Source organism: Zingiber officinale, chromosome 2B (genome assembly GCF_018446385.1).
Source record: "Zingiber officinale cultivar Zhangliang chromosome 2B, Zo_v1.1, whole genome shotgun sequence".
NCBI classification, from domain to species: domain Eukaryota; kingdom Viridiplantae; phylum Streptophyta; class Magnoliopsida; order Zingiberales; family Zingiberaceae; genus Zingiber; species Zingiber officinale.
In genome coordinates, this window is record NC_055989.1 from 89,756,193 (window position 1) to 89,768,251 (window position 12,059).

The following is a 12,059-nucleotide window of genomic DNA, read 5'->3' on the forward strand; positions in this document are numbered from 1 at the left end:
CTTATCAAGATATCCTTATATGTTTCAGATTAGGACTAGATATGCTTGTATTTTTCATACTTCTTATCATGATATCTTTATATGTTATAGGTTAAATTCAAATTCTAGTTTTAGGAGAATTATGGAACCAACCATGTTTTGATATCCTTGAAGTATACATATATAGATTTCAGACCTTTGTTAGTTTCGCCTATGTTTCTTCCTACTCATTGTGATATCTTTACATATTCTGGATTAAGATTAGTATGCTTGAGCTTCTTCTTACTTCTTGACATGATGACAATACATGCTATAGGTTGAATTCGGATTCTTGTGGTAACATGTGTGTTTTATCTATTTGTGCACCTAAATGTTAGCTACCATGATTTCTAATTGTATGGTTTGTATGCTAGTAAATCAGCCATGTTTTTGATAACTTAGCATGTTAGTTAAATTTTGGATTGTATGGTTTAGTATGCCATGAAATCGGCCATGTTTTTGATAACTTTGTATGTTAGTTTGTTTTCGAATTGTATAGTTTAGTATACTATGAAATCAACCATGTTTTTTATAACTTCGCATGTTAGTTTACTTTCGAATTGTATGGTTTAGTATGTCATTAAATCAGCCATGTTTTTGATAACTTAGCATTTAGTTTAAGTTTGGATTTTATGATTTAGTATGCCATGAAATCAACCATGTTCTTGATAACTAAGCATGTTAGTTTAATTTCAAATTGCATGATTCAGTAGGTAAGTGAATAATTAACATGTACGCAAGTTGTAGGTGATAAAGTTACATTCATGTATGGGTGGTGTTATGAACTGGGAACCTAAGCCCGGGGAGCTCACCAAATCCTAAGTGGTGGAGTATGACCGGTGACCCGAGCTTGGGAGCTTGCCAAATCCTACGTGGTTGAGTGTGATCGGAGACCCTAGCCCAGGAGCTCACCAAATCCTACGTGGTTGAGTGTGATAGGAAACCCTAGCCCGATAGCTCACCAAATCTTATGTGATCGAGTGTGATCAATGACCCTAGCCTAAAGGCTCACCAAATCCTATGTGGATGACTGTGACTGGTGACCCTAGCCTGGGAACTCACCAAACCCTATGTGGGTTATGACATGCAAGTCTGCTTATGTTTCATTTCATTGATGATTATGCTTATGTTCAAATTTTCTTCATGTTAGGTTCATGACTATATTATGCTCATGTTCATGTTCATGTTCAGGTTTATATATGGTCATGTTTATGGCTATAGGTGTGTTTGCTTATCCTTAGTATATATGTTTATGTCACGCCAGTAGTTAAGGCTAAAACTGTCTAATATATGTTCTAATATGGAAATTACATTTACATTTATGCAAGTAATTAAGATTAAAACTTTTTAACATATGTTCTTTGTTCTTGTACAAAAAAAACCTCCATGATTATGTGTATTCTTAACAAAGGATTTATGTTTATGGCATGCAAATGGTTACGAACTAGACACAATGAGTAAACCATGGTTATGTCTAATTGTCTATGCTATGTAGAACGTTTCAACCTACGCCCACTTTTAGACCACATGGTTATATGAATTAATTAATATATATTATGGTTTGGGACGTGTTGAGTCTTTAGACTTATAATTCTGATAGTTGTAGAAGATGAGACGCATGAGATCGGAGGCTTCGACCAGTGAGTAGGCTCAAAACAGAGGTAGCACAATCCGAAGACCTACTAGTTTAAGTTTCGCATTAATTTAAATTTCTGTAATAAAAGATTCGGTCTCAGTATTCATGCTAAGTATAAATGAACCGCTAGTGGTTTGGTTGGATTATCTAATTACGTTCTTTTTTTAAAAAATAACTCAATTAAGATAGCTTACAGGACGTTACAAATTAAGTTGTCACTATTTCATGAAAAGTCATAATCATCCACTCTCGACTCTTTCAAAGGTGCATTTGATATGCTCACATCATAATATTTCAATAACAAAGAAAGGTTTGACTCAATGGTTTTCATGGGCTAATGTGCCAACTTGCCACCAAATGTGATTATTAGAGATAAAGTATAGAGGGCTCGAACGAGTAAGTTACACAGAAAGAAATATTCGAAATTTTGAGAAAAAACTAAGGGATAAACAAAAAGATATTAATGTTGAAACACTAATCGAGTTATTTGCATCTAAGAAAGAGAAGAATTAAGTTTTTTTCTTTGATTACGAGACTGATTCAGATAACAAATTTAGTATGTGTTTTTGACAGATCATGTATCAAGGATAACATATAGTGTATTTGGTGTTGTAGTTGTATTTAATACTACATATAACACTCATAAATATGGGTTGATTTTTACACCATTTGTAAGAGTTAATCATCATGATTAAACAATTATTTTTGGTTGTGGCTTTATAAGTGATGAGAAAACTAAGTTTTTTGTTTGACTACTTAACAAGTTCATATAAGTCATGCCTAAAGGCGCACCAAATGTGAACATTATTGGGGATCTTGTGGCCGGCTAGAAGGGGGGTTGAATAGGCTAGGTCACCCCAATTCGATTACTTCTCTACAAGAAGGTTAGTGCATAGCGGAATATACTAAAACTAAAGCAATGAAAGCAAACAAGAATACAAACACTAACAAGCTCGATATAACGTGGTTCAGAGATTTCTTGCTCCTACTCCACGGCTTGTCCTTGAGGTGGACGAACTCTTAATCCTTCGGGATTAGTCCCCGACAATCTCCGGCTTGAGCTTACTCCTTATTGATGGAGTACAACCTCTCACAATGATCTCTTCCTCTTACAAGATGGAACTTAGGTTTAGGAGGAAGAGAAAGACTTGGAAGCTTTGGACAAAGATTTAGGAGTTATTCAACAAGCATGAGTAACCTCCTTCATGCCCCAAAGCTCCTCTTAAATAATAGGAGAGAGTTGATCACAACATCAACTCATCTCGGCACCAGTCGATTGGTTCATGCACCAGTTGACTGGTGTAGCCATTGGACATAGCCAACGACACTCTGCAAAATCTGCGATCCTACTAACGACTATCTACCAGTCGACTGGTCTTCACAACCATCTAACACAGAATCATAATATGCTTTCGTGAATTTGGACCAGTCAACTTGTCCTAATACCAGTCGACTGGTACCTTACATTCACTCACACTCATCCTTTCCGGAGTCACCCTTGAAGCCCTCTTTCTTGGACTTTGTCCCTCAGATGCACCTGAGCCCGCGGCTCCTCTCCATGCAACCTTCGCGTTTCCTTGAAGTTTGCTTCCCTCGGCTTCACTCCATTCCTCGTTCGGTGGTCTCTCAGATGTCTTCCACACCATCCTTCATCGACTCAAGGATCTGAGCCCTAGGATGAGCTTTCCAAACTTGGTCACACCAAGTTCCTCATGTGTTTCACCAAGTCCTGCATGACTCAAACATATATCAAATACATATAAAGGTCTAACTTAAACTCTTTGACACACACATCAAAACCATGATTGTACTGATCAATCCTAGGTCGATTGTACTAACAATCTCCCCCTTTTTGATGTGTGGCAATAAGTTTAAGTTAGGCATAAATAATCCTTGAAAAATTGAAAGTACTATTTAAACATTGAAGCATAAGTCAAAGCTCCCCCTTAATATATGCTCTAACACTTAATTTCAAGTTTTGCACACTAATATGGAGAATTAAGTTTCTAACTTAAACTTTCTCATTTCTCCTCCTTTGACACCATCAAAAAGATTGTACCAAATAATTACACATACCATAACATCAAATTTTGGACTAAGTTAACAAAGACCAGCTTCTGAAAGTGTTGGAAAATATGTACCAGTCAACTGGTATCTGATGCAGTCGACAGGTACACTGGCAGTTCGAATTTCAGCATTATGAAGCTAACTTCAAAAATATATAAAAAATTCCAAAAAATTCAAAAAATCATGAAATTTGAAAATATATTTCTTTTAAGGTCATTTATCAAGGAAAAATATTTTTTCATAGAAAATCAAAGTATTTTTGAAATTTTGATCAAATCTCAAAAACCTTGAAAACATACAATTATGTATCAATTTGAAACATTGTTTTGAATTCATATATTTCAAAATAACTATACCATAGTAAATAAGACATAGAATTATTTTCAAAATATTTGAAATGTTCATATGATCTATGGGCAAGATGTTCATTAATTAAACATTTGTTTTCTCTATAGTTGCCCTATGATCATTATTTTGACACATTTCATAATTCATCAAAATGTCATAAGTACAAGTGAATTGTGAGTATCATCCTATCATCTCACATCTATGTTTAGAAATATGATGTAAGTCCTTGTGAGATGAAATAAAGGTAACCTTTACTTAGCCCTCTTTATCATGAATTTCTATCAAGGCTAAGTGTTTCCCCTTTAAGTCTAAAGTCAACCATATAGAAAAATTTGAATTATGACTTTCATGGTTGACTAACTCAAAATCCTCTAACTTTTGAGGATTGATTTTGGTACCCAATATAAGTTCTTACTAATTTGATTAACCAAATACTCCTTGAGAATCTATTTCCTATCTATGGTCTTTGTCTTGGATTTCCCTTAGCAATTAACCAATGATAGGACTTTTCATTATTGGATTCCTTAAACCCTAAACCCTTTTTGTTAAAGTTTGTCATTTGGCTCCCAATAATCATGTTTAGAGTTTTAGAGCCAATTTCAAAATTTTCAAGGGCTTTACTAAGGTATTCTACCTTTTCCCTTAAAGCCTTATCTTCTTCTTTTAAACATGATGTATTTGAAATAGTAGAAGAACCATGCATATCATTATCCTTAGAACACATGGATTCTAATTTTTCTTCAAGGCAAATAATATCATTTTTCAAAGACTTATTTTTCCTTTTAGCCTTAAACAAATCTTAATTTGTACTTTTAATAATTTTTAATTAAAACATGAGAAGGATGATTGTATACCTCACTTACCGAGACTTCCGAATCAGATGATTGTCCTCCCCCTTCACTTGAGCTCCCTTCTTCATCTTCACTTGAGCTCTTTCCTTCTTCTTTTTCAGATGAGGTGGAGGCTATGTCATCAACTCCCATTAATGCAAAATGGGAGACATGGTGTTCTTCTTCCTCCGATGATGATGGATCATCCCATGTTGCGAATAAACTTTTGACCTTCTTCCCTTTTTCTTTTTGTCTTCTTCTCCTCTTCCTTCTTCTTTCCTTCCTTCTTCTTCAAGAGAGGGCAATCATCCCTCATGTGTCCTTCTCCTTGGAAATTGTAACATTTGATCTTCCTTCTTCTACTCTTTATCCTTGAACTTCTCCTAGCATGTGATTTGTTAGAATTAAAATTCATAAACGCTTTTCTCATCTTCCTTACCATATATGCCTCTTAATCGTTATCCATTGAAGGACTTGACTCCTCGGAATCGGAGGATGGTGGAGATGGAGATTTCTTCTTCTTTCCTTTTTCCTTATTTGCCACAAGTGATACTCCTCTTGATCGATGGGCTTCTCCATCTAGCCCTTCAACTCTAATTTCGTGGAGCTCCATTGTTGAGAAGATTTCATCTAGAGAAGATTTCTCTAGATCCTTGAGATGTAGAATGCCATGTAGTGGTTCTTGGGAAAGCATTGATGGCTTTCATTATTGTTGGTTAGTCCTAGGAAAACGTACCGGTTCCACTGTACAAAAATTTTTTGTACAAGTGTCGAACTTTTCCTTAAATAATCTATTGTGTTCTTTAGAAGTTAAATTAGGAATCACAGACAGAACTTAACATCATTGAATCCAAATTTAACTTATCTATTCTTAATGGTTTAGATTTGAATCGCAAGCGGAACTTAACACTATTGATTCAAATCCACCTATGTTATTAATTCCATTAAATATTAATTTCCAAAATTGACTTCCAGGACTGCATGGCGAGGCACATGGTCTTCTTGGATATGGGAGCAACCACCACCGCCTAGTCAAAGCCTTTTAAGGAAATTTAATATTTAATTTCCTTAAATAACTCTAGGTTAACCAAAAAGAACAATCGAATCACAAATTCGAAAAAGAAGAAAACACAAAATCGAAAAATAAATTCGATAAACTAGATCTAATTGCCTCTTGTATTTAGAATTCTTACAAAGAAAATAACTAGTATGATGCGGAAGAAAACTACTAGTTATACCTTCTCTTTGTAAGCTAATAACCTCGAGATCTTCTACCGTATTCCTCGTCTCGCCTTGGACGTCGTGTGAGCGATGATCCTCCAAGATGAACACCACCCAAAAGCTTCTTCCTCTTCTTCTAAAATCCGGCCACCACCACCACCAAGGAGAAGAGAGCAAAGGGAAAGGAGAAGGAGAAGGGGCCGGCCACACCAAGATCTCCAAGCAAGAGAATAAGAGTTGTGTCTCATGAAGCCCCCCTCACCCTTTCTTTTATATTACTTGCCCAAGGCAAATAAGGAAAAACTTTTTATAAAAAAATAAAATCAATCTCTAGTTTTTCCTCTTCCCTTTTTATTTTTCCTTTTCTTTCCTCTTGATTGAATCAATCACCAATTTTGATTTTGTGATGATTTTATTAATTTTATTATGGCCGGCCACTTGCTTGGGCACCAAGCAACGTGGCCGGCCACCTCATCAAGAGGAATAAGGAAATATATTTTTTTTATAAAATTTTATAAGAAAAACTCTTATAAAATTTTACAAGCTCTCTTTCCTAAAGTAGGAGTTAAAAAAGGAAAGTTCTAAAAATTAAAACCATGTTTTAAAATTTAAACATTCTCTTATAAAATTTTATTTTTTAACATGATGATAGAAAATTTTAATTTTAAAACTTATCTCCCTTTTTTTCTAAACCATGAGGATGGTTAAAAAAGGAAGGTTTTAAAACTTTTAAAACTCTCTATTAAAGTATGTGGCCAAATTAAAATCTCTCTTTTAAAACTTATAGTTTTCTACAAAGAGAAGATTTTAAAAATTCAAAACAACCCTCCTATTTGAATTAATCTTGGCCGGCCCCTACAAGCTTGGTCACCAAGCAATAGGGTCGGCCCCTATAAAGAGGATGTGGCTGGCCCTTGCTTGGTCACCAAGCATTGGACCGGCCCACTTCTTGGACACCAAGAAGAGCCTTACATTTGGATGGACTTGAGGCTATAATGAGGCTACGACAGGGACCTAGAGGAGAAATTGATTTTGGCCTTCTGATGAACTTGAGTATCCCGTGCTCGCCCCGAACACACAACTTAAGTTCATCGATAATAACTCATTCCACTAGAGAGTTATTATCGCACTACCGCACCAATCCCAAATTACATTATGGACTCCTTCTTATCATGAGTATGTTAGTCTCCCTGTGTTTAAGATTACGAATGTCCACTAATTAAGTAAGTTACTGACAACTCACTTAATTAATATCTAGCTCCAAGAGTAGTACCACTCAACTTTATTATCATGTCGGACTAAATCCACCTGCAGAGTTTAACATGACAATCCTTATGAGCTCCTCTTGCGGACATTCTCAACCTAGATAACTAGGACACAGATTCCTTCTATAATCAACAACACACACTATAAGTAATATCATTTCTCAATTTATCGGGCATATTGATTTATTGAGCTAAACCTCACCCTTTGATAAGTCAAAGAAACAAATATTAAATATATGTACTTGTTATTATATTAGGATTAAGAGCACATACTTCCATAATAACTAAGGTCTAGTTCTTTTATTAAGTCAGTACAAAAAGAATTTACCTAAATGGTCCTACTCAATACACTTAGAGTGTACCAGTGTAATTTATTAATCAAGATAGACTAATACTTAATTACACTATGACTATTCCGATGGTTTGTTCCTTTCCATCTTAGTCATGAGCAACTGTTTATAATTTATAAAGAACCAACAATATGATCTTCTGAGTGTGACACCACACACCATGTTATCTACTTATATAAATTAATTGAAAAATTACATTTAACAAATAAATGTAGATATTGACCAATGTGATTCTTTTATTTCAAAATTAAATGTTTACAAAAGCTAGACTTTTAGTATACACTCCAACAATTATGATGTCTTGGTTTGTAAGTGTCTCGCCTACACTTGTTAGTCCATTTAAAATATCTTTAATTCTAGAATATAGAATAGATACCTTTTCTCCTTTCTCAAGCTTGATATTGTTGAGTTGAGTTCGGAGAAGGTCCCTTTTTGCTAATTTTACTTCCGATGTTCTTTCATGAAGCTCCACTAGCTTTCCTATAATTCCTTGGCTCTTGAGTAGTTTTTAACCCTTGTTACTTCTTGTTGGGAAAGGACATTTAGTAGATGATGTATTGCTTTTGAATTTGCTAAATGCTCCTTCCTTTGTTTCTTGCTCCATCTTATTTTCTCTAGTACCTCATTGTTTTGATCCCTAGGCATTTCGAAACTATTTTCCATGATTAGCATAATATCTAAACCAGTTTTGAAAAATACCTCCATTCTCTTCTTTCACCAAGAAAAATCTCCTTCGAATTTGGGTGGATTGATACTTAAACCAGCAATTTTGATGAAGTGCTTTTCTTGGCGTTAGTCTATTGAAGGGCGTCTTTGCTCTGATACCACTTGTTGGGGATCTTGTGGCCGGCTAGAAGGGGGGTTGAATAGGCTAGATCATCCTAATTTGATTACTTCTCTATAAGAAGGTTAGTGCGTAGTAGAATATACTAAAACTAAAGCAATAAAAGAAAACAAGAATACAAATGCTAACAAGTTTGATATAACATGGTTCGGAGATTGCTTACTCCTATTCCACGGCTTGTCCTTGAGGTGGATGAACCCTTAATCCATCGGTGAATTAGTCCCCAGCAATCTCTGGCTAGAGCTTACTCCTTATCGGTAGAGTATAACCTATCACAATGCTCTCATCCTCTTACAAGATGGAACTTAGGTTTAGGAGGAAGAGAAAGACTTGGAAGCTTTAGGTAAAGATTTAGAAGTTATTCAACAAGCATGAGTAACCTCCTTCATACCCCAAAGCTCCCCTTAGATAAGAGGAGAGAGTTGATCACAACATCAACTCATCTAGGCACCAGTCGATTGGTCCATGCACCAGTCGATTGGTCCATGCACCAGTCGACTGGTGTAGCCGTTCGAAACAACCAATGGCACTCCACAGAATCCGCAATCCTGCTAACGACTATCTACCAGTCGACTGTGTCATCATCAGTCGATTGGTCTTTGCAACCGTCAAGCACAGAACCATACTGTGCTTTCAAGCACAGAACCGTCCTAGTACCAGTCAACTGGTACCTTACATTCACTCACACTCATCCTTTCCGGAGTCACCCTTGAAGCCCTCTTCCTCGGCCTTCGTCTCTCAGATGCATCCAAGCCCGCGACTCCTCTCCATACACCCTTCACGTTGCCTTGAACTCTGCTTCCCTCGGCCTCACTCCGTTCCTTATCTAGCGGTCCCTCAGATGTCTTCCACACCATCCTTCATCGACTCAAGGATCCGAGCCCTATGATGTGCTTCCCAAACTTGGCCGCACTAAGTTCCTCATGTGTTTCACTAAGTCCTGCATGACTCAAATACATATCAAATACATATGAAAGTCTAACTTAAACTCTTTGACACACACATCAAACCATGATCGTACCGATCAATCCTAGGTCTATTGCACCAACAATCATTACTTATCAGGATCCTATTATGATGAAAGTCATTGCCCAAGTTTTCCCTTAAATAATATATCGATATTGTTTATGGCACATACTTAACAAATTCCTAGATAAATTAAACATTTTTTGTGACTACTATGGTGGCAAAAGGCGAATACGCTCGCCCCCAGTACCCCCGCCAACTAGTATCACAACATAAAGAATGTCATTAGAAAGTCTACAACACTTGACGAATTTGAGAAATCATAGGAAGAAGTTATCAAGTATGTTAACTTGGAAAACAAATGAATAGTTGTCATTGATGTAAAAATTGCAACATAAGTGAGTGCCAATATATTTTAGCTTTGTATTTTGTGCTGAGATCTCAAGGCTTACATTCATTTTTCAAGAGTTGTGTCTCAAATAAAAACTCATTGATGGATTTTATTACCCATTTTTTAATAGGACACCGAAATAATAAAGACACAATGAGTTAATTGTTGATCATATTTATATGAATAAGCATCCCATGATTAAGATAAATTGGTCAATGGAAACTCAAATGGTTAAGTTATACATAAAAAGAAATTAGTGGAGTTTCAAAGTGAAATAAGTGAGAGTTATGATTATTATATGCAACAAAGATCTATAGGAGTTGAGTTAATGGTTTACCATGTGTTTAATTTTCAAAGTTGTTCTTCCTTCAAACAAAAAAACAAAGAGACTGCATATCCTGTAACTGTTATAAATTTTAGTTCGATGATATTCCATACAGGTATATGTTAGCTTTTTTATCAACCAAGTATTTTATTTGCCTGATAAGTATATGTTAGGTTGCAATAGTTGCAAACAAAGTCCCATATTAAAAACACTTGGACATGACCATGGACTTATAAGAGAAAGATATCTCCATTTGTATGAGGCCTTTTGGGTAGAGCCCAAAAATAAAACCAAAAGGATTTAGGCTTAAAGTGGATAATATCATATTATTGTGAAGATATCTAAATTCTTTTAATCCTAACAATTAGTATTAGAACCCGGACTGCCAGAAGGACTAACCGTTGACTGTGCATAAGAGTCATGATCCAATCGAGCCATGTGAATGGAATATTGACCTCTAACAAAGGAAGTGGGGGCTCCCATGTCTGGATCATGACGACCAAACACCAGGTATAGAAGCTCTAGTTGCAGCTAGACAAGGAAGTCCTAGTACATCGGGTGAACCGAGGGCAAGGAAGTCCTAGTAGGTCAGTTGGACTTAGGGGCAGGAGATTCCTGGTGAGTCAAGGATCAGATGACATCAAGTGGGTAGGCTTGAGGGGGTGGTCCTTCGTTTAAAGGAGGGATTGTTGGTTGCAAACAAAGTCCCACATTGAAAACACATAGAAAGGATCATGGACTTATAAGAGAAAGATATCTCCATTAGTATGAGGTCTTTTAGGTAGAACTCAAAAATAAAATTATGAGGGCTTAGGCTTAAAATAGATAATATCATACTATTATGGAGATATTTGAATTCTTTTGATCTTAACAGTATATACTCAAATGATATACACGAGATGCAAACGTTGGAGCAATATATGATTTGGGAGCAAAATTTCATCAATGATCCACAAATATTTTTGATGTCAAGACGCTTAAGGTTATCCTATAAAGTTTCAATATTAATTGATAGTGCACATCTTTGACTGATGAGAGGATAAACTTCTTGGATGAATAATTCAATTGTATCTACGGCAAAATTCAAGAGATGAACATTAATAAAAAATATGATAATGAAAGTCAAAAGAAGAAATCCATAGATGAAACCCTTATTATTCTTGATTTATTTTAGTAAGAACAAAGGGGTGTGGGACGAAATTGAAATCACCAAAGGAGAATTAAACCTCAAAGTCCCTGCTATGTCGTGGATGCGAGCATCGAGATGTGTCACATGACAAGTACAACTGTCCAATTTTACAACAAGGATATATGTTGATTAATTTTATATTTGTATTATATTTTTATTTGAAAACCAATCATTTTTATTAAATTTTATAAATATAATGATGTGCCGATTGCGGATCAACTATAGATAATCATCATGACTGGGATGATGACAAATATGAAGAAGATTTAGCATCTATAGTTGGTACTATAAATACCCTAGGTTTATTTTGATGTTGATCAACCGAGTTAAGTTAGACTCTATGGATTTGATGTCTTGTGTCTGAGTGTGCAAGGATTTAGGTGTTAGGGTTATAAGGTTGCAAACAAAGCCCCCATTAACATATGAGAATGATCATTGGCTTATAAGGGAAAGATATCTTCATTAGTATGAGGCCTCTTGGGTAAAGTCCAAAAATAAAACCATGAGGGCTTATGCCCAAAGTGGACAATATCATATCATTATGGAGATATCTAATTCCTTCGATCCTAACAATTAGTATCAAAGTCCAGACTGTCAGAAGGCTTAACC